Source organism: Cottoperca gobio, chromosome 16, assembly GCF_900634415.1.
Source record: "Cottoperca gobio chromosome 16, fCotGob3.1, whole genome shotgun sequence".
NCBI lineage: Eukaryota > Metazoa > Chordata > Actinopteri > Perciformes > Bovichtidae > Cottoperca > Cottoperca gobio.
Window position 1 is genome coordinate 17,798,441 of NC_041370.1, and position 26,759 is coordinate 17,825,199.

Below are 26,759 nucleotides of genomic sequence, written 5' to 3' on the forward strand. Positions count from 1 at the left end.
TAAAAGGGTAGAAGAATGAAAAGAGAGGAACTGGTATTTTAGAAATGCGGAGAGAGGACCAGAGAAGCTGCTTCAAGGAGGCCGGAGAATGGGCGGCTGAGAGGGTGTGAAGAAAGCAGAGAAGGGGTGAAAAAGAAAAACGGAGGAGGAGGTGGACAACTGTGAGAGGAGAAGTAGGAGGGAGTTAAATCCTTCCAAACAAACAAAACTCTCTCCACACCTGTGGCTTGGGACTGTGTGTGTGTGCGTGTTTTGTGTGTGTGTGTGTGTGTGTGTGTGTGTGTGTGTGTGTGTGTGTGTGTGTGTCCCATCACAGATTCTACCATGCAGATGGACACTTGAGACCACAAGGGGTACACTGTATATATACTGTATGTCAGACTTCACTTTCAACACTTACTCATCATAATCACATCTCATGTCAAGACTTCTATCTTTAGTCGTCCATTTGAATGCCAACAGCAGTATTTATATGTGTGTGCGTGGGTGTGCGTGGGTGTGCGTGTGCTGTCCGCTCAACGCAAACAGCAACAGCTGGGGCTGAGAGGCACATGCTCCACCCTCCCCACCTTTTCTCCCTTCAAGACGAAAGTTCACTAATGGATCAACAAACCAGCTGACAGTCGGTTTAAGAGCAGTGGACCCTTTGGCTCATTACATATTTTTGTGGAGATAAATTAATTTTAACCTATTCAGAGACAGTGTGTTGTCTTTTTAAAACCTAGAGTCAGATCTAAAGTATGACACAATTACCAAATGATACAAACTCATATGAAGCTGCAGTGTCATAATCTCCTGTCTTAATTAAGGCTCAGTTCCAGTAAGTTCCCCAGTGGTGGCAGTGAGCCAGCATGCACAACACCAGCGAGCTGGAAGTAGCTCACCTAAATAGAATACAGACGTTTTTAATGTCATCAATCACACCTGAGCTTGTATACTACTATAACAAGCCAACATGTCTGCTGTGAAAAGAGTCTGCAATTAGGTGTCTTTTTAAAATTCTGGGAAATAACTTTTAATTTATTTTTGTAATCACTTTTTCTCAGTGTTTATATGATTCATATAATGTTGTCTTCCTCTTACTTCACCAATGACTGTAATTGTGAAAGAGATTCAGTCAAACTTCTTAAAATGAGCAACAGATATTGGGCTTGGTGTTAGGATATCTGTCTATGAGCTGTAAGGACATATTAAATGCAAAATATTTCAAAAATACTGATTGATAGGCAGAGAGAGATGAAGAGCAGCCAAAAAACTGCGTGTGCGTGTTTGAGAGAACTATACATCTTTGGCAGCAGTGTGGAATTGTTACAAAATTAGATGATAAATCCAACGGGAAAACTGAGTTTGATCTTCTCGTGCACCTGGCAGTCTTGCATAGAAGGTTTGGTTTCTTAGCGTGAGGATGTTACAGTAAAACAATTTTAGAGGGACCACATATAAACAGCTCAGAAAGTATTTGATTACATGTTAGAGATTAGCAATGAAGTTCTAAAATGAGTTTTGCCTTATATTAATGCAGAAGGTCACAAAACTGGATGTTTTTTTATTGGATATAAATTGACAATATCTTTTAAACATGAATGAACTGATACTGATTGTTCCCTTTTTTAATTTAATGCATGGCGTTCTTGGAAGTATACAGGAGAGGTGTATTATATTTATTCCTGTGTGGGTAGAAGTTGCTGGGTATGACACGGTGAAGAGAAAGGGGAAAGTAGTTTTCCCCTTGAATGTCCGGATCTGATGTGTAAACCTCAATGTGTTCCAGCCGTGCTGAACAAGGCAGAGATGTCTTGATGTTTCCACTCTCAGGGAAATCCTATCCATCTGTGTTTAAGCATGCGTGTGTGCACATGTGCACTGTCATACAAAATGGTCATTTTTTTCTCTTTTCATGGCCCTCTCTCTACAAATCTGTGTTAATCCCAATCGCTCCTCTTCCTCTCTCTCGCTTTGCCCCTTTTAACCAATCAGTCACTCTACTGTTTCGGCCCTTGGGATCCAGGAGAATGAAGCCAATGTAATTATCTTTTACTGAAGCCAGTATTTTTTTCTCTCTTTTCAATCGGCAAACAAAACACGAAGTAAAAACAGATGTAGTGGTTTGTTTTAGACATGCAAAGCAGCTGAAAGCAAGCCCAAGGAGTGGGTGTGACATCCCATGAGTCTCTGGGGCCATGCACATTTCTTTGTCAAACCGAGATACCAACACTCACCTTCAATTAAGCTCTCTGACTAAGTGCAGACCCTCTGTAAACACACTGTTTCTTTTTCCAAGATAAGACAAACATGAGGCGTAGTATTATACGGTCATTTATAGAGACAAAGCAGGAAAAGAGAAGATGTGTGTAAGACAAAAATAAGAGGTGTAGTTAGTGCCCTGTCTGCTTAACCACAGCTGGCCTAGAAAAACACATTGCATGACCATAGATGGTATTTATATCTACGTGCCCTTTATGACATTGTTGCTTGCCTCGGCGCAAGTGGTTTTATTAAACTTGTGATTATGCAAACTGTGCGTTCACAAAATGGAATCTAAATTAAGAAATTTGTGAAAAGCTAATTTAAATCAAGGTTAAAAAGGAGAGATTTGCACTCTGAAATCTAGTAGTAATCACAATCATATTTCTCCAATTTCAAGCCATTCTAATTATTAATTTCACTAATTTTTTTTTTGTTGGTAAAATCAGATATAAGTGATTCTTATGTCTACTTGTGTGGCGCTAATCTCTTCCCACACAAGATGTTGATGGAGGAAGAAACAGTTTGTGGGTGAGTAATACCATTTATGGTATCTGAGCCCACTGCAAACTCTCATTAAAAACATTTTTAATCTCGCCATATTTGTTATGGTTTGTTTTATGATGGTTTACCCTCTGTTCACAACCTTTTCATGCAGACAAACTATACAGTAAATAATGCTTGACGGTACAATGCGTTGGATATGGCTAGAATTTCAGTTTGAAACATTCAAGAAATTAACAAACATTATCAACAGAATGAGGTTACAGTGTTGACGTTATGTGAAAGACGTCTATGTATGTTTGTTTTTTGGAATCAATTTAAAGTGGCGACTTGCACGATCCTTACCACTGGGAGGGGAATAAAGCGGTCGGCAGCCCCGTGACATGGACCAAACTTAATTTAGCAGTTAGCTAGAATTCAGCCAATTCGGGGGACTTCAAACTTTCTGTTGCTGCCATTACTCAGGTTAGACTCAGCGCTCCACCAGCCCGCTGACTCCTGGCGCTGGGTCTTATGCTGGCAGAATCCGAGTTGCTGCGGCCCCTGACTGGGGCTCCGTCTCCCTGGGTCACCGTGTGCCGGCCATTCCAACCCGGCTCTTCTCCCCTGGCGGGCTGTTCTCCTGTTTCTGCTACTTTGGATTTAGTTGAATAAATAAACTTACAAAAGGTAACGTAACACGGACACCGGTTAGTGCCACAGTACACACACACACAGAGTGTTATTTGAACATTCAGCAAACACAAAACACCTAAAACAATTCTGCTGATTTATTTCTGAAGTTGTTGTGAAACTAAAATAGCACCAATCAGCAAACTGTTACAGTAACACATCACAGACAGGACAGGATTTTGGTGGCGATGACAGTGATGTTTGGTGTTGTTGTCACACAATGGCAGAGACGTCTGAGTCATCAACCGAAGAAAGATAATTATTTACAAAGGTTTGGTACACTGCAGGTCTACTTTTACTTACGAAACACTTGAAGAGCCACTAAGGGGAAAACCTGTATTGGAAGCAGTTCAACGCTTACGAAAAAAAAAGAGAAAGAAAACTGCCAGCACAAAGGTTTTGGAATAATAACTGATGTGTAACTCATTTAGCCACTGACAGTGCTTCATCAATAACATGGTTTAATTTGCCTTGCAAGAAATCAAGTGTCATTTACATTAACAAGACCTATCATATATTGCTGCTAAAGGTTTTCAACCAATGGGATTTATGTAACTGTTGGCTTCAATATGATATACAAATTAATTTGTAGACCCTTGAAATGTGCTTGTGTCTGAACGATTATGCAGAACAGTTTGATCTCATTACTTGACTTGATGCACTGTGACATTGCTTCAGTGTAGATACTGTAAGGTAAGGGATGGTCATAGTTGTCACATTGCAGTGAATACTTTAACAGGGACAAATCCAGAAAAAAGTGTCAGCAGGATAACTTCAAAGTTTTAATGAAACGCGGGTGACAAGAGTCCAGGTAGGCAGACCTGCTGCTCACCTGCCTGTCTGTTACCTGCCTGCTGGAGTTGCTGCTCACCTGCCTGTCTGTCACCTGCCTGCTGGCAGGTAACAGGTGAGCAGGTGAGCAGCAGGTCTGGGGTATGCAGGGCTAACGAGGCACAGGTGAAACTAATCAGGGTGAGGCAAACAATCAAAGCCAGCGGGAAAACACATAAAGGCAGGAAGTGACGTGATCTGCAACTAGAGGACAGATGAGTTAAAAAATAACACAGGAAACATGAAACCAACAAAATACAACCCAAGGGCAGGGCAGGGCAGATTATGACAATTGTGACCATGATACTGTAGATCTCCCTTGCATTGCATGACACACACATACCATGCCATGCTATAGCGTGGTGAACACATGGAAACAAATAAACCATTAAGCTTGATGCACTGCCAATCAACAGCCACACCAAGCAGTCCCAATTTATTTACAATCAATCCAAGGAGCCTCAACTTCAGGATGACATGAAGAGTTAAGGCCACTTACAAGTCAGGAATGTTGGGAAGAAACACCCATATCATCTTTGTGTACAGTTGAAAGGGATTAGTCAGCATGACAACATTTCCCAAGAAGTTTCAAATTATAAGGTTAGAAAGTAGAAACCTAGATTAGAAATATTAAATGAAATAAATCTGTTGGTCACGCATCCACAACTTTAGCTAATATTAGCAACATCTTTTCACATCGTAAATCTCATGTTTTATTCCATTCAACTAGGTTATTCTTTTTTCTTCAACCACATCACGTCATATCTCTGTGATATATTTGTGTCTGTCCAAGCTCTTACACTGGATATCTTGTTTAAAGCTCATACGAAGTGATTGAATGCTCAATAAACTTCAAAAACCCACATTCAGGCAGCAAGATTTGTTTCGTAAACCCTGCTCTATCACTACACAAAGCAAGAAAGACAGAACTCAAGTAAAAAGCACGCGCACAACAAACGTTTTGTAATTCATCCAACTTCTACAGCTGTTTCCATAGCCCTTTGACCACAGAGCCACTGAGATCTCTTAAAGTTTGTGGAAAAACATAACAATTTGTCAATACATCCTACAATAAAATATTTAAAGGCAAAATCCAAATAATGACTGATAAGGATTTCAGAAGCCGCACTTTTTTTCTCCCAAGTGTGTGTCTCCTGGCTGATCAATATTCCACCGAGCTGGACAGAGTGAGGAAGTTGTCATCTGGATCCAATGAGCTGCCTAGAGAAAGTCAGCTCGTTGAACTTGTTGAAGGGGCTCCCTGACAGAGTTACACAAACTCAATTCTCTCTTTCTCCCACTCTTTGTTGTTCTGGATCCCTCTGCTCTCGGGTTCTTTCAGTTCTCTTGTCCTCGTGTTCTTGCTCCCTTCCTTCTCTCTGTTTTTTGTTTCAATCGATCTTCCACTTGTGGCTGAGCCAGTTTTTCTTGGCTAGACGTTCTTAAAAACATCTCAAATTCATTCTAAACTGCTTTTCAAACCTTGTCTTTACAGATCAGGGGTACATTTACATTTTTAATTGAAGTTAGTTACTTTGTATTTCTCGCTTAGGTTCTTGCATGTCCTTAATGAAAACCTTTGTCCTTAAATTACCCCACATTTTGGGAAACACACTTGTTCATTTTTTTTCCGAGAGTTAAATGAGATTATCTGTATTCCAGTCTCATATCTGTGCGCTGAATTGAAAGCAATAAGTTGAATTTTCTCATCTAAAAAAAGTAAGCGTATTTCCTTTTGATTCTAGCGACCAGCTAAATACTAGCTGTCAAGATTCAGGTTAGCAAGATTTTAGTAAGAGTAAAACAACACTTGAAATACAAGTTGGACGGACTTTTGACCTAAACAACTGATTGGGATTTATCAAAGACAGACTCAGGACTTTGGAGAAAGATATGTTCTCAAGCATAATGTTATTTTCATTATTTTCAGTTCGAGAAACACTGTTTCAGTAATTAAATAACTGGGCATTGCTAGTAATGCTAGTAGAGCTAATAATAGCTACTGTAGCAACCAACATTTTGACTTTCCCTTTAAATGTTGAACCCTGTAAAGGCCTCAGTTTTATTCCCTGGTGTAACTTACACAAAAAGGAAAAGAAACCATTCAATATGATAGGCATAAAAAATGACAAGAAGAAAAGAGAGAAACCAAAGCCACACATGAGATCCATTAGGGGGAAAAAAGGTACTACACTTGACATTTCCGCCTCTGCTGTTGTGAGCTCAACCCGTTTCTGTGAACAACACGATGTAATGTTTTTTACTGGCTGTCAGATGAGTGTCAGGGAGGATTGTTTGTGAATAATCAGTGTGTGTGTACATGTGTGTGTTTCTTTTCCGCTGTATCATGTTAGGCTCTCCAAACAATAAACTCACTGTTTTAATCGTGCTCCCCAAAATCCTTATGAGAAGGGTAGGTTCTCTCCCACCCCATGTCCAAACACATAGTGTTCTCTGTCATCACCACATCCACCGCTGCGTAAACGCTGGCTTAATTGGAAAAAAATCCACCATGAGCAGCAATTTTCCCAAAGTCTTAGAGAAAAAAATAGCATTTTTTAACCAAACAAGCCAAAACACAGAAAAACGTCCAAATGCTGTGAATAATAAAACATCCAAAACGCCTCACTACCTTCTTGCTGTCAATGTGGTCCGCAGTCAATGTATTGGTTGGTCTTCACTTAAACCCTGAAAATGCCCTGTTTGTTTCTGAGGCCTGGCATTCAACTCTGTCAATTTGTTTTTCCTTCCCTCCCTTTTTTCATTCCCTTGACGTATGTAGAAAAGACTTTCATAAAAGAAAAGTGATTTATTCTGCTGTTGATCCGGCTGTGGGTGAACTCAGAGTGACACAGAGAGGAAGTGTGTGTCCGTACGTGTGTGTGAGTGTGCTATATTTGTGCCTTCAGACTCACGTTAACAGAAGTTTTGTTATAGTCTGCTTTAGGTCATGAGTGAAGGTGGCTGCAGGGTGAAGGTAGCTGCCTCAAGGAAGAAATGTTGCTTTTTGTGTGTGTGTGTGTGTGTAAAGGGGAGGTAGAAGGAGGCACATGGGAACCTCAGTCATGGTGAAAGAGCAAACTAATCTCCACTTTGGTTTGGTCTGATGAAGGCTTCATGTAAACATACTCACTGTAATAAATGACAGCATTCCCTTGTGAATTCTCCTTCTCTTCCATCCCTCTTTCCTTCTCTGTGGCTGTCTGTAATACCTGTTTTTCCGTCTGTCTGTCTGTCGGTCGGTCTCTTTGTCTTTGTCTGCCTGACTTTCCTATCCGTCTGTCTGTCTGTCTGCGCAGGCCTCAGCACCCTTGTTCAGACCTAATCTGTCTGTCTGTCAGTGCTTGGTAATTGGAGCTGTTTAGGGGGTCATCCAGCCCAGGTGGGCGGGCTGGGGGAGTGTGTCTGTGTGTGTCTCTGTATGTGTGTATTTTGTCTAGGTGTGTGTTCATGTGTGCACTCAGGGACAGGAATGCGTGTCGGACCAGGAACCACTGCTTCCCACGGCTGTGCCACCCGTGAGCCGTGCATGACAGGCATACTGAAGGGCAGACGTCATATAGAGGAATCTTACAGGTGCACTGGAAATTTAATTCCATTGTTCAATTGTACGCCAGTTTCCTCTGGCAATTAAAATTCTTCATCACAGTTGCTGATGTTAATTTTATCTGTGTCTAATATTCATTTTAATGATTCCTTGTTTTCCCTACATGATTGTGGAACATTTTGCATCCTGTGCAGGTTGTGAAGTAACTTTGATGTTGTTTAACCGAGATGAAGGCATTCACAAATGTTTCTTCTCTTGTTGTCCATTACATCCCTTTGTCACTCTTGATTTAAACCCTCAAACCGGATCAAGGGGTGTTACACTCAATAGGGCATGTCCTGTTTATCGTGATGGAAATTGGAGGGTGTATACAGTATCAACATTGTTTCAAAGTTTATGAGCTTCTTTTGCTTGTTTTTGTCTCGAAAACCTGTGCTGTGTTGAAATCGCAGATGGAAAGGCCTGATATCATTGCCTGCACATGTAGTTTCGGGAAAGTCTTTCCGGGGGATTGTATGCCTCGGTTGAATCTAATTATATTGATAGGCTACATACGTATACCAGAAAAGGAAACCAAATGAAAGATGCTGAAAATAAGCAACATACAGTAATAAAAACAAGAAAAGGATTTCCATCTCCTAAAACCTGATGACAAAATTACTGCATTCTTGATTATTGAACCATACTTCAAAATGTAAAGACAAACATAACTCAGCTATAGATAGGTGTTGATAACTGACAAGTCAGTCTTTAAGGAAATGCATTTTTATTTTTAAATACATGCATCAAGAGCCAACCTCCAGGTCTGAAAAGTAAAACCAATGTGGAAGTGCCTTAAACCTGCAGTCTCTCTAATAGCCAGCAGGTGGCAAATCCTCTGGTCTGAGAGTAAACATTCTACTGATGAGTTTATGGTCTCAATTGCTAGTTTCACATCTTCTTCAATACAGCATGATGTTAATCTTTTAAATTATGGTCCCGTTTAAAGTAAAATAGAGGCGTGGCGACCACGTGATTGATAGGTCGATAACCCGGTTTGAGTACCCTCCGTGTTTTCACTTCATGAAAGCCAACTGTAACATTTTGTCGCCTAAAGATTTAATTTTCACCATTCAGTTGTACTCCAGCTCCACCTTCTCGTGCCACTTCCGGTTGCAAAGAACTAAGATGGCGACGACCAAAACGCCAAACTCAAGGATTCAAAACCATAGTCCCGATATACAGTCTATGATATAGATACATACAAAATGACTGTAATTTCCTATTGTTGTTTTCCTAATCTAATGCTTTATACACAGCTTGCAACAGGTCATTGGGTCAAAAGCGATATGTTTAAATGACCCTGTATCTCTCCTCTGCATCCTCAATAAAGGCAGCCAGATTCTTGAAAAAGTTCAAGAATCTTTCACATTGATCTTTCCTTCTGATGAACATACAACAGAATCTCTGTTGCAGTACACTCTTGTGTGACAGATACCCCTGGTGTTTAGAGGAGAAAGCTGGGAGATGCCAGTGCCAGGTCAAGACTATGGCAGTTTGTTGCTCTGCTGTCTCTCTGTCTGTCTGCGGGAGCGATGTCGAGCTGCAGGTTCAGGCGAAGCCACCCATACTCTGCTGGAAAGAAATGATCATTTATCACCTGGTGATTCACAGGGATTGGGTTACCAGAGCAAAGGGAGGAAAGCTCAAAGGGTCGGAGGCAGAAAGCAGGAAAAAATGTTACACAAAATGATATAAGCATGCATAAGTGAGCATTTCTGTTTTTAAATGTACGCTGGTGTCTATATGACAAACAGGTGAACAAGCAATTTGAACAAATGAAGTACTGTATTTCCGATTATATCTCTGAAACATTCCAGTTGAATTAGCTAACCTTGCACAGGTGCACTAAGACCAAATAGATGCAGGTGACAGATAACAGGTTTATTTGACATAATTCCAGTCATAAATACAGTATGCTTTTTTAATTTAAGGGCCTTTTCAAGCTGAAACTCAAGCTAGACTGCAACACTTGCTGAAGTTAACAGTGTCAGTAAACACTGTATAAAGCCTGACACTGTATTTTTTTCCATAAAATCAGTAATTTGGAATAAATGTCAGATCTGCAGTTCTGCAGGCTGGAACACTTAAAGACCTCAGGTTCCGTACCAGGAAATTCCACTAACTTCCACTCGCCTGAATTTCCAATTTCTATAGAGTCATGCCTTTTAGCATGTTGGAGAGTTAGACTGTCAACACTCTTGATGTAACAGGCGTAACACACCCAGCTCTCCTGCTCGGAAGAGCTCACGGCAACCAAACAACTCCCTCAAAAAAACAGCTACTGAGAAAAGGTCAGGATGGAAATAGTGTTGGAGTGAGGCCGGTGCATCTATTTAAGCAGCAGTGACAACAGCTGTTAATTGTTAGCAGGTAACATCTGTTAAACTGTCAAACCTTAGGCCTGCTTACTCATGTCCTCCAATCTCCTTCCGTGTGTGTGTGTGTGTGTGTGTGTGTGTGTGTGTTTGTAAGGCCATGTAGCAATTCGAAGTGGGATGATTGTGATGTGAGTGTTTAAGTGTCAAAATTGGAAGATACCTTAATGTGTGTTTTTTGCCTGTGAGACAGAGTTGTGTTCATCCATTCATGCATACATACTACCGTGTGAGTGTGTGTGTGTGTGTGTTTGTGTCTGTGTGTGTGTGTGTCATCCTCTGAAGTACCCCGCTGACAGTAACCAAATCCCTGTCGATGTGTCTAGCCAACAGACAGATCAGTGAAGGCTGCCTGTCAGGAGCAGTGAACCTGGCCTCCCGGGCTCTTTAGCTGTGCATCCACCATGGAGACTGGAGGTCAATGACAGAGGTGGGGGATCTGAGGCGTGCGGGAATGGGCGTGGTGGGATTCCTAGTAAAGATGAAAGAAAGTTTTGTGAGGTGGGCAACAGTGCTTACCGGTACATACCACTGCTAGCATCTAAATTCAAGCACTTATGTTATCTATAAGCACCAAAGTACAATTAAACAACCTTTTATTCCTCTGTCAGACCTAAAAACTGGCAGATTGTCTTACTTCGGCGTCCCCACCTATATCTTGATGGACATCATCTGTATCACACAGAACCCAAATGTGGTTAACTCATGTATTTTGGCCAAACCACTGTCAGATCCATCAACTGAGGAAACATCTGCTCCACAGTGCTGTATATAACAAATCAAACAAACCTTTTCTCTGCAGAGAGGAAAGCACTTGCAATCCTCTGCAGCAACCAGGGTTTAATCCCCAAATACAAGGCTATCATCTTGGCATTTCACCACACTGAGCACATCAGGGTTGGTTGGTGGGAAGCCAGCAAAATCATGTTCCTGTCACTGCAGTATCCCTGCTGGATGGTGGGGGCACCTGTGCAGAAGAAACACGGGAGGTAGTGATATGCCATACTGACACCAAATGGCGGGAAAAAAGTAATGAGCAAAGAGAAGAGCTGCAGAAGAAATAGCCAGAACTTGGCCTTTTGGGGGAATATTTCAGAACAGGATGTGCCAGGAAAATCCATGATACTTAATGAAGCACACGCTAAATGTAAGATACTACATATATATAGGCCTATATATACTATGCTGGAGAACATTTTTAGCCATGCTTGCAGTGTTGCTCTAGAGATGTTGATCTGTCGGTCATCCATCACTTTGGTGCTGACTTAAATATCTTAACAACTATTGCATTCATTTGGTACAGATATCCATGGTTCCTATACAATGTGTGCTAATGACTTTGGTGGTCCCCTGACTTTTCACGGAGCACCACCTTTGTGGTTTTAAATTAAATGTCTCAGCAACTATGACATTTGTACAGTCGTTCATGTCCCTTTCTGGATGACTTTTGTTGATCACCTGACTTTTCATCTAGCACCATCATTAGTTAAAATGTTTAATTCCTCTAGTGTCCAAATACTTGAAAAACTAATGTCACTCCCTCTAGCCTCTGCTTAACCTGTGTGTGTTGTGCTAATTTATCATTCTAGCATGTTGAGCTAAGATTGTGATCATGGTAAATATCATCTGTAAACTTCAGCATATTAGCATTGTCATTGTAAGCAAGTTAGCATGTGGACATTAGCATTTAGCTCAGGGGTTCTCAACGGGGGCGTTCAGAGGAAGCGGGGGGCGCTGGAAGTCGGGGGGCGCTGGAAGCAATATTTTAGAAAGGGGGGCGTTCACGTGTCTTTGGGGGGCGTTTGTGTGTACGGCCCGTGAGGTAATTCATAAACACACGCAAAAAATCTACTCCAAAAAAATTCATCCAAATCTGATTAGATATAGAATATAACCGGCGAACTGACTGTTTTTCCTGGCCAAGGTCAGGGTCCTTGAATACAATACGAGCGGAACGTGCCATCACGTGGTCACGTCATGTCAAAAACTTCAATATTAAACGAGACGGTCATTGACATCAGCGAGCGCAGCATGGCGAGTGTAACAAAGAGAAAGGTGGATGCGGAATGTTCCAGGAGAAATGGACGAACGATTATTTCTTTGTGAAAGTAAAAGGCCAGTGTTTGTGTGGACGCGCTTGCGGTCATGAAAAAGGCTCTCGAGCTGCACAGCACGAAACATGCCAAACTTCACGAGCTGAAAGGACGAGTCGAGTGCGTTTGGATAAAGTTAACATTGTGTGTTTTTAGGCTTTTATTTTGCCGAGCGATAAAGTGCAGCTTGAAAAACAAAAACAAGTGCTGTCATTTCTAATCTGAATTAATGTTAAAACACTAACACTCTGGTCGGGACTTGGACCAGCAGCAGACGAGCTGCACTCTGGCTGCTTGTAGTAGCAGAGCTAACACCTGCAGGGCTAACACCTGCAGAGCTAACACCAGCAGGGCTAACACCTGCAGAGCTAACAGCAGAGCTAACACCAGCAGGGCTAACACCAGTAGTTCTCTCCTCTTCTTTCCTCTCGTTTGTTCGCGAAACGGAGAGAATGTGAATATGCAAAGCAACGCCGTAAACACGGAAACGTGCACATGAATTAGATAAATAACATAAGCGTTTGTTTTATTTAATAAAAGAGCACATTTGGCGCTATATATTTATATAAAATAAAACACAGGGTTCTGTTGGGGGGGGCAGCGCCTCAGACTTGTTCCTTTGTGCTCGTTTATCGAGAGTGCAAATTGTTCCACAGTTCTGAGGCTGCTGTGTTTAACACCGGTTACAGTTTGAATGTCTGTCCCTGATTGGCTGCAGTCTATGACACAGATTAAAGTTTGAATCGTTGCATTTCTTTAACACTCCTGAATAAAATGTCTTTGTTGGCTCCCTGGGTACATAGTGTATCAGGGCAATTGAAGGTAAAAACAACAAAACATTTGTTTAATAATATAATATTTATTATTATTTTAAAATGTTATTATGTAACTTCAATCTCAGAGAATTTGTGTTTTTATAATAACATAAATATAGCCGCCTAATAATAAGAAAAATATTAAAAGAATTGAAATACTAAATTAATATAATCAATATGTAATATAAATTATAAATACTAAGAATAATAATTAGAATAATACAAACTGAATAATAATCAACATTAGAATTCAGGGGAGACAAAAAGGAAGCGTACATTTTATTTTTAATCGAGGGGGGGCGGTAAGGGTCCTGGATAATGAATAGGGGGGAACCACTGATTTAGCTCAAAGCACCTCTGTGCCTATGTGCATCCTGTCAGAGCTTCTAGCATGACTGTAAAGTCTTGTCAGGGGGTATAGGGTAGCAACTAGGTTGTGGAACAGTACGTGTATGTAGAATGGAGTCTAATTTGTGTATTTCATTTTAAGAAATTGGCATGTCATTTGGCAAATGTATGATATAGTGACAATACTTGATTTGGTTACAGATGTGGATTGCATAATACAGTGTTTCCCTCTACTGCAAAAGTCAGCACACATTATGGCTTATTTAGACATTTCCCAATCAGGAAAATCCTGCGAATGCACAGATCCTATTTCTAAAGCTTTGTCTGAACCCCTTTTCTCTGATTGTTATTTCTCCAATGGCTTCCTTTCTTTCCCTATTTCTCAATCCATCTGTTTTGTAATGGGATCCCTGTATTGTTATGAGTTATAGAAAACAGTCGCGGTGGCTTCCCTGTTATGTGACTGTTTATGTCCTCCATACACCACAGTGGGACCATGTTATTGGGATAAAAGACAAGCAGGCAATAGATTTGGCTACACTTTCTCATTTCCTCTGAGTCAAATCCAAATGCTGGAAGGTCCAAACCTCATATAAAAATGTCACATTGTTAAAATCTAATGTGATTTATACTTTTGGTCTAAAAATGAAACATGCAATGTTTGCATCTTTTGAGGTTAATGTTGTTTTACCATTTTGTTCTGACTGAAGGATGATTGATTACACAGTACATCCAGTGAAAGTTAAGTTTGGGCTCAATTATACTGAATGGTCTGAATGGAACTCTAAAATATTTCAGTTGAACTCAAATTAATACTCAATATGTCTAATTTGATAAATCTGTGTTATATAAACAGTATAGTGAGTGCCTGGATTTTATATTTATTTAGAAAATCTAAATATTTTATTAAATATTTGTAGTCACACTGGAGTCAATCAAGTCGGATGAACCTGAAAAGAAACATTGATTTTGTGCTTTATATGGCGCCGTATTTTCGCATGGATTGTCCTGCTTTAAAATGTGCCCAAATGACTGATACACATTCTTCATGTACGACGTCATTGAAGCAGCATTATGCTTGTTGGCTTAACCATTGTGCTAGAAGCATCCCATTGTGTTCTCCTCAACCACAAGACAGCCACTGGGGAAAGGAAAACTTTGTGCCCATAAAGCTAATATGTATGCTTGCTGACAGATTTGCTCTACAGTGTCATTTGCTCTTTTTAAATACTTGATTGATGCTTGAATGGTGATAGTAGTAGTAAAGTAGTAAAGTTTAACTGATGGATTAGTAGGGTATCCTATATATGTAGCCTACATATGTCTCCTTACCACATTTATCCACTGGGAATTGTGTCCCGCATGATAATGATAACAGTGTGCCTGCTAGCCTTACTCTATTTAACATTGTTTCTACAAACAGCTCTTTCATTTCACACTCACTTAACATTTGGTCCACAATAAGAAAAAACATTTTAGTTGGCATTCTGGCTTTCCATGTGCTCCTTTAAGGCCCTGTCACACATATCCATATGACAGAAACGTATGCCGGCGCATACGAAATATCGGCAATAGGTTGATATAAATTAAGGGTAAGTTGTGATCATTCGAAGGACGCAGACGATACGCCGAACACGCCAGACATACGGCCCTGTCACACAGTTCTGTATGGCAGAAACATGCCGCCGTATATGAAAAGTAGCTAAAGATTTGTCAGAGTCCAAATACGTCCAACTTTTCCACAGCGGTGTTGTAGCTGACGTATACATAACGAATACATAACAAACTATTATACGTATGTCAAACATTGATAGCTTATCACTTACTTATACAAAACAAACGAAAAATAATCAAAGCAGACCTCCTCCATGAAGCATCATTAGAGTCCCTCCTCTGTGTTTGACAGCCTGACAGTTCCCTGAGCCACGGAGCAAGCATAAACTGGCCTGGCCCGGCCCAGCTGAGCCCAGACCATGTCTTTAATTCCACCAGCGCTGAGTATTGGGTTACAAGCCTGTAGCTGAGGGGAGTAAATACCATCTTTATTGCAGCTCATCCATTTGGTTTATGTCTTATTAAATTATGAAGTAGGCATGACAACAACAGGTAATGTCTGACATACTTTCATCCCTCTTTGTTTATATTGGGTCCTTAGGGATAGAAAGTGGGGGAGGGATTGTTTTGACCCCGGGGACCAGCGTAGAGCCTGGTCAGTAAGCTGGAGGAGTCTGTGTGCCTGTCTGTGCTTTTAAACCAAAAAGACCCCAAATGAAAACACACCTGCGGCTTGAGAGCAAGCCTTCTCATTCCTCACTGCTGAGCAATGACTTGCTGTGAGTGCAAAAAGTTGTTTTTCTAAAATGAACGTGGCAGAAACTTTTATGTTATCATAAAGTCTTTAGGTCTTACTCGAAAATAGAAAAATATATATACATGTGCACTTGTACAGTAGTTTCCTTTGTAGCATCAAAATGGTTAAATGGCAAGCAAAGCTTCCTCTTCATGCCAAAAATAGAGAGAAGTACAGATAGATAGCTACCAGTCTCACGTTGGATGTTTCATTGCGCACCTATTTTTACAGATAGAGGTTTAATCTTAACATTATCATTTTTTAACTGTATAAACTGTGGAGCTGAGGGCTCAGATAAACCAGGACAATATTTCACATCCACACCATGTGTAACCTTTGAGGCACTGGGTACAATAGCAACCTGGAGAAACACCTAAAAAAGATTTTCTTTATTGCTATACAGTAGATGAAAACTTAAGATCTGAAACCCCGTTCCTTCGGGCTTTAAAGCACGGCACAGTAACAGGCCTGAAAATAATACCGCCTTGAATTTCAAATTGATTTTAATCATGTCAATCTTTCACAGTCATTATAATAATAATAATATTGATCTGAAAATGTGAAGGTTTGACAGAAAATAGTTTATGTTTATATAGTTATCAACTCCACCCAACAGAAATGATTTATGTTCCAGCTAAAATTTGTGAATTATGGCCTCGCGTGCCATTTTGAAGCAGTAGCTTAGTTGTAGGAATAGGTCATTGAGTTTTATTTAATTCATTAATTTATGAATATTTGTAACCCTGTACACACCTGTTATACCTACTTGATAAGGTAACCATTAACTTTAACAGATTTCCTTATTATAAATAACTTGTCTTTGATATCCCGTCCAGTTTCACAACTGTTTTTGCCTTAAAGTCAGCCCCCAGAACCCCGTCTAGCCTTCGCCATACATCTTGCCCTTATACAAACATATTGTACCATATATAATACAGTATATACATTTGTTCAATGAGTGTGTACACCAAATCAAACAAGAAATCATGGGCAGAAAAAGGAAAGGTCAAGTTCCCTCCACATACGCTGAGAGACTGACCCCGATATATCAATGTTGTAATTAAAGCTACATTTCATGTCTCAGTGGCTTTCCCCATAATATTTACACTCCTGTTGCTGTAGTTCAAGAGAATTCCCCCCTGTATGTGATACAGTGGGGAGGAGAATTCAAATAAACATCCACTCAGAGGTAACAGGTTTAAGATGTCGCAGTCAGACAGTCATCCATCTTGTGTCACCTGCACTGCAAGTGAATAAGAGAACCCTGTGTGTGTGTGTGTGTGTGTGTGTGTGTGTGTGTGTGTGTGTGTGTGTGTGTGTGTGTGTGTGTGTCTGTGTGTGTGTCTGTGTGTGTGTGTGTGTGTGTGTGTGTGTGTGTCTGAACTTGGCGTGTGTAACTGTGTGGATACATCAGGAAAATGGCTGCCCCCGACATCCCTCTTTAAGATCAAACATGGAAATAATTAGGCCAACAGTAAATAAAGTGGAGATGAAAAAATAAACAGTGAGCAGCACTGAGACAGATGTAGCAGACAAACATCAGGCCTCACTGTTTGATGTCTGATTTTACCAACTGACTGTCAAGAATATATGCAAGAAAGAGACAGGACACTGAATACAAGCTGTAGATGTACTGCAGCTACTGAAGCCTGTAGTGTGAGTTAAGTGGGTGTTACTTTATGACCTTAATTCAAAACTTGTTGCACATGTGCTCTCCAATTCTAACAATTATAATTCCCGATATGCTTTGTTTGAGAAGGCTGTTTTTTTTTTTTCAGAGTCCTATTTATATGTACAGTATCAGGGAGAGAGCTCCTTCATTAGTGGGTTGCATTTCATGTCAAATGTATAAAGCAAATGTACAAATCACAGGTCTTCTATTTTAACAAAACAAAGCAAGAAGGTGCGAGGTTTGAGCCCCACACAGCTGGGTTTCTGTGTGGATGTATATGTTCTCCCTCTGTCTGTGTGAGCTTTCTCTGGGTGTTCCAGTTTCCTCCAACAGTTTAAAGACATGCCATTCAGGTCAAGTCATAACCGCCTTGCCTGTTGGTGTGAATGTTTTTGTCTGTTTCATCCAGTCTGAGAACTATCAATGATAATGTTTCTACTTCCTACAGTCTCTGAGCATGGTAACTATAGTTGGTTAAGTAAATGTTGTGGCTATGGCAAATAAACTATGGTAAACTATGGTTAGGGTTAGGCAACTAAAACACACAAAATCATAGCTATGCTAGCTAAACTAGCTTAATATAAAGGTGAACAATCATTGCAGCCTTGTGACGGTAAATGAAGGTCCCTGTGCTGAACACATATCCACTATCCTGACATCTACACCTTACTTTCCACCTCACATACAGGGCTCACTACTTCCTGTAGTGGAATGAATATCGTGAGATGTGTCCAGTACAAAATTGTAATTATTCCTCGGGTTCTGGACAGCTTGGGACCCTGAAAAGGATGTAGCCTACTATATAAAAGTTTTATTTAAAAATGATTCAAAGATGTACCTATAGACCCCCTTAGACCCACTGAATAAGGAATGGTCTATTATTTCTGCAGTATGAAATTGGCTTTAAATATTTTAAGATCGGATTGATGACAGGTACTCTCAACAAATATAATATGTGTCAGCGTTTGTCTTCTTTGGCATTATTGCCCATTCTTATTCACTTTTTAAAGATTATATAAATGAATAATGAATAATATATTCAGCACAGAAGGTGATTTAATCTGCGAACCCATCGAGGCAGTTCGCATTTTAGAGAACCTCAGCGAAAAACTAAAAACAGACATTCTTTCCCCAGTCTCTCTGAGGGGCAATACAAAAAGGACAGGTCTGCAGGTGGAGATTGTGAGCTCCTGCCAACTCTTCATGTGCATTGCATCGCTTTGAATTATCACACCGATTAAAATGCTGCAGATCCACCAGGCGTGCCAGACTTTCCACTTTATGACCTGCTAGCAGACACAGTGTGTTGGAATAAACACAGGCAGAGTTTCACACAAGAGGATTTCTTAAATCATTTTCTGTTTCCTGTAATTCTGTATCTGTTGATATTTTGTGTCTGAAAATTGAAAGTAGCCTATGTATTGACACTGAAAGCTAAATCTACACACAAAGAGAAACTCAATTATAACAAAAACTAGAACCACAGGTTGATGCTGATAATGTGCTATAAAGGCTATCTCAAGATCCAGAGTTCAAACACAGCTCTAAAAGAGAGAAAGGGTCTTACACAAACACACACACGATCCCACAAGAGGCAGTGAGACCTCTACACTGAAAACGGTTGTGGTGATAATAGCAGCCACATGTTCCTGGATCTGTTTTACTGTAAACACACACACACACACACACACACACACACACACACACACACACACACACACACACACACACACACACACACACACACACACACCAAGTCAGACACTGAACATATGCAGAGGAGCATGAGAACTAATGCAGATCCATGTGTAGGCCAACTCTTGCTTTTTTCCTTCACTTTTCCTCATACCCTATCAGTTCCAATGTGTGTCACTCTCCTCATCCCTCTACTATACTTCCCATCCTTTGTTTTAATTTTTCTCCACCTTCCTCTCAATGTCCCAGCATTTATTTGTCACTGCCTGGATGTGAGCAGTGTTATCCAGTATGCTTTAGTAAATCTAGACCCAGATCAGGTCAAAGGTCAACATCTAAATGTAGTCTCTTAATTTAACTTGCCAATATGCTTATTATTTTCTGCCTATGTATCACCAAAGGGCACTTTTGATAAATGTAAATTGAAGTTGGAGTGAAATCAAAGTGGATACCCTCCTGACTCATACTGTATAACACAAGAGTATTGATGGCTACAGCTAAAATCTGGAAAGCATTCCCTCAGAGTACCTGTCATAAGATGAGTTGATAAATAAAAACACTTTATAGTTCTAACACAAGAAGATCTATTTTACAATCTACTGACTTCATTGTAAGGCGCAACAGTCTGGCAAGAATATTTAGGTCTTGGCTCAAAAGAAGAGCTGAAAAGAACAGGAGATGAATGTCCCACATGTTTGTTTTACATCATATTGATATCGAAATGCAAAGATCTGTGCCCATTTATGAGGATAGAGATCCCTGTGCATCACATTTGGTTTGTAAAGACTCATTTACATCAACACTGTGATGATTGTACTGTAAATGCTCTTATTCTGTCTAATCTGTACTAATTGTTATGTTTTTGCTGAGAAGCACTTTGGGCTGCAATTCTTGTATGAACGGTGCTATACAAATAAAGCTTATTATTATTATTATTATTATTATTATTATTATTATTATTATTATTATTATTATTATTATTATTATTATTATTATTATTATTATCAAAGAATGAGTGTTTGATTGTACCCCTCTGCCGTAACCTCCGCTCCCTCTCTCCCTCTTCTCTTGCCTCAGCTGTCCTCTCGGCCCTTCCTTCTCCTGACTCCTTCTCACTCATGCTTGCCAACTCTGCCACAGACACTCTCCTCTCTACTCTGTCCTCTCACTCTGCAGCATGTTCGCCGGACCCCTCCAGCTACCTGGTTGGATGACTCTGTGCGTGCTAACAGAGCCATCCTACGGGGAGCTGAAAAATCAAAACACCCTCACGACCTGCTTACCTTTCAAACTCTTCTCTCCTCTTTCTCTTCTTCAATTTCAGAAGCGAAAAGCACATTCTTCCAACAAAAAATTCAATCTTCTTTCTCCAATAACAAAAAACGTTTCTCTATCTTCTCCACCCTCCTCAACCCTCCCACCTCCTTCTTCCCTCCTACTGTCCCACTTTGTCAACTACTTTGTAAAAAAGATAGATGACATACGCGCTTTATTTTCCGACTTGCCGACTAACATCATTTGTTCACCATCCTCATCAGTTCCCCCCACTCTTACTTCTTTCTCCACTCTCTCTTCGAATGAAGTTCTATCTCTCATTACCTCTGCCCGTCCTACCACCTGCCCTCTAGACCCTATCCCCTCTCACCTTCTCCAGTCTATTGCTCCTGACCTCCTTCCTTTGCTCACCCATCTCATCAACACTTCCTTAACATCTGGTTGCTTTCCTATCAATCTTAAGGAGGCAAGAGTGAACCCTCTCTTAAAGAAACCCTCACTCGATCCTTCTGAAGTCAACAACTACAGACCTGTCTCTCTTCTTTCTCTTCTTTCCAAAACACTTGAGTGTGCAGTCTTTAATCAACTCTCGTCTTACCTTCACCAGAACAACCATCTTGATCCGCACCAATCTGGTTTCAAGGCGGGCCACTCAACTGAGACTGCCCTCCTCGCTGTCACTGAGGAACTTCCCACTGCTAGAGTAGCCTCCCTCTCCTCTGTTGTCATCCTTCTGGACCTTTCTGCCGCGTTTGACACGGTGAACCACCAGATTCTCCTCCACACCCTCCAAGAACTGGGAGTCTCAGGCTCTGCTCTCTCTCTGCTCGCATCCTACCTAAAGGATAGCACCTACAGGGTAACATGGAGAGGGGCTCTGTCGGACCCCTGTCAACTCACCACCGGGGTACCTCAGGGCTCTGTCCTGGGTCCTCTCCTCTTTTCTCTGTACACCAACTCAATTGGCTCTGTCATTCACTCTCATGGTTTCACCTACCACAGCTACGCAGATGACACTCAACTGATTCTGTCTTTTCAAAGATCTGAAACCCAGGTGGCGGCACGGATCTCGGCTTGTCTGGCTGATATCTCTCGGTGGATGGCCGCACATCACTTGAAACTCAACCTTGACAAGACCGAGCTGCTTTTCCTTCCAGGTAAGGGCTCTCCCATCCAAGACCTTACCATCAACATCGGTGCCTCTGTTGTTTCCCCGACTCTGACTGCAAGGAATCTGGGTGTGACGCTGGACAACCAACTGTCCTTTGGTCCCAACATCGCTGCAACAACCCGCTCCTGCAGATGCACTCTGTACAACATCAGGAGGATACGTCCCCTACTGACTCAGAAGGCGACGCAGGTTCTTGTTCAGGCTCTTGTCATCTCACGCCTTGACTACTGCAACTCCATCCTCGCTGGACTGCCTGCATGTGCCATTCGACCTCTACAGCTCATCCAGAATGCAGCAGCCCGACTGGTCTTCAATCTACCCAAGTTCTCCTACACTACACCGCTCCTCAGCGCCATTCACTGGCTACCAGTGGCTGCACGAATCTGCTTCAAGACTCTGATGCTGGCCTACCATGCTGTGAATGGATCAGCCCCTTCCTACATCCAGGCCATGGTCCAACCATACACCCCAGCACGTTCACTTCGCTCTGCATCGACCAATCGGCTCGCCACTCCCTCACTACGAGTGGGACGCAGATTTCCCTCAAAATGGTGGAACAACCTCCCCATTGATGTCAGGACAGCAGACAGTCTTCACACCTGAAAACTCATCTGTTTCGACTGCACCTCTGCGAATGAAGAAAACTAAATAACTGTTCTTTGTATGTTGCACTTATATTGGTTTGGCTTATTTATAGCTAATAGTTGAATTTGTATTCTATTATTTCTGTATGTTGCACTTCAAACTGGCTTATTTGAAGACAGTGTTCACTTAATACGATTGTACCTATTTGAAGCTATTGTACTTACAAGATTCTTGCTGTTCGGAGTTGTGTCTCCATGATTGTTTGCACTTTTTGTACGTCGCTTTGGACAAAAGCGTCAGCTAAATGAACTGTAATGTAATGTAATGCACTGAGTAGTGAAGTTCAAACACTGCTTACCTTTTTTAACTTCTGCATACCTGGCCAGTTGTTGCGTGAAGTGGACATACCTGAAAATTCTGATATTGAAGGGTACAGGGTTCAGACGCCGTTCGACCATCTGACAAGCACTTTGGTAGAAGCATACTGGAGCATTAAGTGATTAGTGTTGGTGTTCTTGCTTATATTAATGGTCTTTCTCTTATTGTTGTCAAAAGTATGTTTTGTCTGTTTATTTTTTTTAAATAATCAAGCATATCTCGTGAATGCTTTTGTTCAGTGAAAGGTTTTGTTGTTATGTTTACCATTCTGAAAAACATCATTAATAAGAGGTTTTCAATCTCCAAATGCCATCCATCAATCTTTCCATACCTGATATTTATGTGGCTTTTATCACAAATGTAGATGTGTGAATTGTTGTTTTATTAGCAAGACTAATGGACTATAGGGGGAAAAATAACATATGGGAGATGGTAACTTAAAACACAGTGGAGTATTGACATTCCTTCACCAATGACTGATTAGTCCATTTGTGAATAGGTGGAGAAAAAGCAACAAACTAAAAACCCTATCAAGGATTCAGCAACCCTGGCAGAGTGTTGCTGCTACATGTATGTGTGTGTTTGAGGGAGAAAGGTATCAATAATTCCCATCAATCATCCACTTCCTGCCTCAGTCAGCAGCTGGTATGTAGGAGAGCTGTGAGAATCATTAATTACACACACACACACACACAAGCTCACACACTACATCATTACTGTCAACAGCTGCCGAGCAGGCCTTGCGAGTACCCAAATAACATCATTATCACAAGTATTCTTCAACAATGTGCCCCCTTTCAGTCCCCCTGGCCCTTTGCTCCACAAGGAACCAAAAGGAATATGACTGCACACCCCGGTCTGATCCCCCCCAACCACGCCACAGGGCCCTCAACACCCCCCTGCTCTTCACACTACTGAGGTGGCCTTTGACCCTGTGGGACGTGTCAGAGAGAAGTCGGGGTGAGCGCCTGTCAGTGGACGGTGGCTCGGGGGGTAAGAGAGTTCTCGGTAATGAGTGAGAAGTGTGTGTGAACGTGTGTTTATGGGTCGAGGAGATTTGTTCGTGCATTTGTTTCTACGTCCGCAGTTCATGTGGGACTGTGCTTTTTTGTACATGTGTGTATATGCACTGTATGTAAATGTGGAAGAGCGAGGTTGTGTGTTTTTTGTGAGGGAGATTTAGCTCATTTAGGGGTGAAAGTGAGTGACCTGCTCGTTTATCACTGGTGACACAGTGTAAAAGTCAGTAAGAGATAGAATTTGCTCTCAGCTCACAAATCACAACGTCGGGCCGGCCCTTCAAACACACACACACACACACACACACACTTCTTAGTTAACTTAAATGGTTTTATCTACTGCATTTTTTCCAATTCCGCGGTTTCACTTTTGGGCCCAATATTATGATCTTTTCTTTAATAAAATATATATTTCTTTTTCAATTTTTTTGCAAATCTTGCTTTCTATGTAGGAAATACTTATTGTCAGCCGTGTAAGTATGTTTTAGATATCAAATTATTCACAGGTTTATTCAAGGGTTTAAACAACATGTGTAGTGAACCCCTTGTGCCAAAAGACTAGTGTGTAATGAATAATAATTATAATATGAATAACTGTAAAAATTATTAAAAAAAAAAGCAATAGGAAAAAAGAAAAGAAAAGATAAACGTATGTAAAAAAGTTATTTCAGTAAAATAAAACAGGCCTTTGCAGATTCAGGATGTCCTCATAACTGAATGACATAAACATGCGTGCTTATTGATGTACTTAATTTTAAAGAAAAGCATTTGGTAAATATTAGCATTGGTAAATCAGAGATTCTAAAATGATGTAATCTCAAATTAACATTTTTGTTTATGTTATTATTCCTTAAAACAGATTTCCCTGTGTTTGCCCTGTATGCTTTTCAAAGAGAGAACTGCTTACATGACCAAGAGCTCAGTGACCCTGAGAGGCGCGCAAACAGGCCTCTACAACTACAGAAAGATACATCACAACATCAACAAACTCAACCCACCACAGACACACACATACTGTAGTAGAGCCCCTACTTAAGCTGGCGGAAGAGCCTGTGGAGGATGTGGCAGGTCAAAAAGATTAGCGCAGCTCCTTGATGGTGAGATGTCAGGGTAGTGAGCTGAGGGAGAAAAGGGAGAAAGAGGCGGCGGGAGATAAATAGAAAAACTTAGACAGCAATATGTGAATGAAAAGAGGAAAGAAGGAATGAAACAATGAGATATGAAAAGAGTGAGAAGAAAAGCATGCAGAGATGGTGAATGTGCAAAGCAGGATTATTTTAAATAAGCAGTGAGAATCAAAGTAAGATGGTTATTATAACTGAGGAATATCAAAGCCTTTCATACTTTTATCTCCATTCACTCTTTTTGTCTTTAGATTTTCAAATGAAATCTTTAATGTTTATGACAGATGCCTGTAATCCTATTTGCAACCCCCCTATCCTCACCTTGTTGATATCTCCTATTACTCCTCTGTTGTAGCAGACTGGTTAAAGTGGTCCAAGCTGTCCTGGCTATTGGCCAGAGGAACTGGTACTCGAGCAGAGTCATGCAGGGTCAAGAGTGCCAGTCTGATAGAGCTGCCCTGGCTGCTCTGCCACTTACAGACGGCGGGAGATAAATAGTTATTTGTGACACTGAGCTCATCTTTTTCTGAAGGACATGATACACGGACAATGCAGATGGCCAAATTTGCAATACACTGCGATGTGGTGTTTATTGTTCTTTTGTCCAATATCGATTGCAAGTAAATACTTTGACTATCATGTTATTCATTGTTTTTTTATTCAAGTCTTGGGACATTTAAAACATTTCTCAATATCATACTGGTTAAATCATATGTTGGGAAATGAGTCAGTGTTTTTTGAAAAAATTTAAATCGAGCATCGAGTAAAACAGATGAGCATTCGCCCATTTCATGGTACAATTTATTCTAAAATCCACCACATTTGTTATTTTGATAATAAGTGGCAAGCTTAATCCCAGCTCGGGTTAGACGGGTTGAGCTAGACTCTATCTTGGCAAAATATGTCCAAATGTTATTGTGTATCATGCTTCTCACACTCAAGCTCTCTATCAAATGACAAACCGCCGGTCTTATTTACTGGATCAACATACACAGTTCTGCTTTGTGGTGGAACTCAACACTGAAGTCAGCTTGGGTTAGGTATGTGAAAAAATACATTTATGGCTCTCTTCTACCCCAGTGATCTCTCTTATTCCCGACAATCAAGGTTCTCTAATCTAGACAGCCAAGCATGCCAAAAGACTGAGTATTTGATGGAAAGAATAAAAGATGAACAGAAGGAAGAACAGGAAGGCGCTTACTGTAAAGTTCAAATGGGGACTATTGACGTCCTATAGAGTGGCATCAAGTGGATGGACCTCCATCTGTCCCTGTAGTGTTGACCTGACCCACATTAATCGGCACAGCTTTACATTATGATGAGCCGACTGAAGGGTGCATAAAAATCTTCCTTTTACAAACTTTGTAATTGGATACTTCTAAGATAATTTCAGTGGTTGAATTGTGGTGGAAAGTTTGAATTAAGTCTTTATACAAATTAGCAGTGAAGTCTATAATACTGAAATGAATATTCTTGAGAAATAAACTTGCCTTTGGAGTATTTATTCTCTGCGCAGAGAAGGTTCAACAATCATACAGAGTGCAAGCAGTCTGGGTGAGGAAGAACACTTGTATATCTGTGTCCATGCATTTTAAAGACTGTGAGTGGAGAGGGGAGGGGTAGGTATTAGACAGGCACAAGAATACCATTGTCTGTTCGTCATGATAACCTTCAGTCTATCTAAGATACAATGGTCGAGTTTGAAGCGTGAGATCAGAGAAGAATTTGCCTATCTGAAAGGCACAGGGAGAATATGTTGGGAATACGAATAAAGTTACAGAGATATTTGGAGCAAGACAGAAGAATTTGAAACATTTATCAAACATTAAAAAATGTAACATGGACATATGAAATGTTCCAATACATTCTTCCCTTTTGATCATTCTATTGATCAACATTATGAAGTACATACAATTTTATCACAGGCGTTAAAACATCAAACTTAGAAAAAGTCATCATGGGCTGGATGAAAAGGAATGTGTGTGTGTGTGTGTGTGTGTGTGTAAGATAAATGAGAAC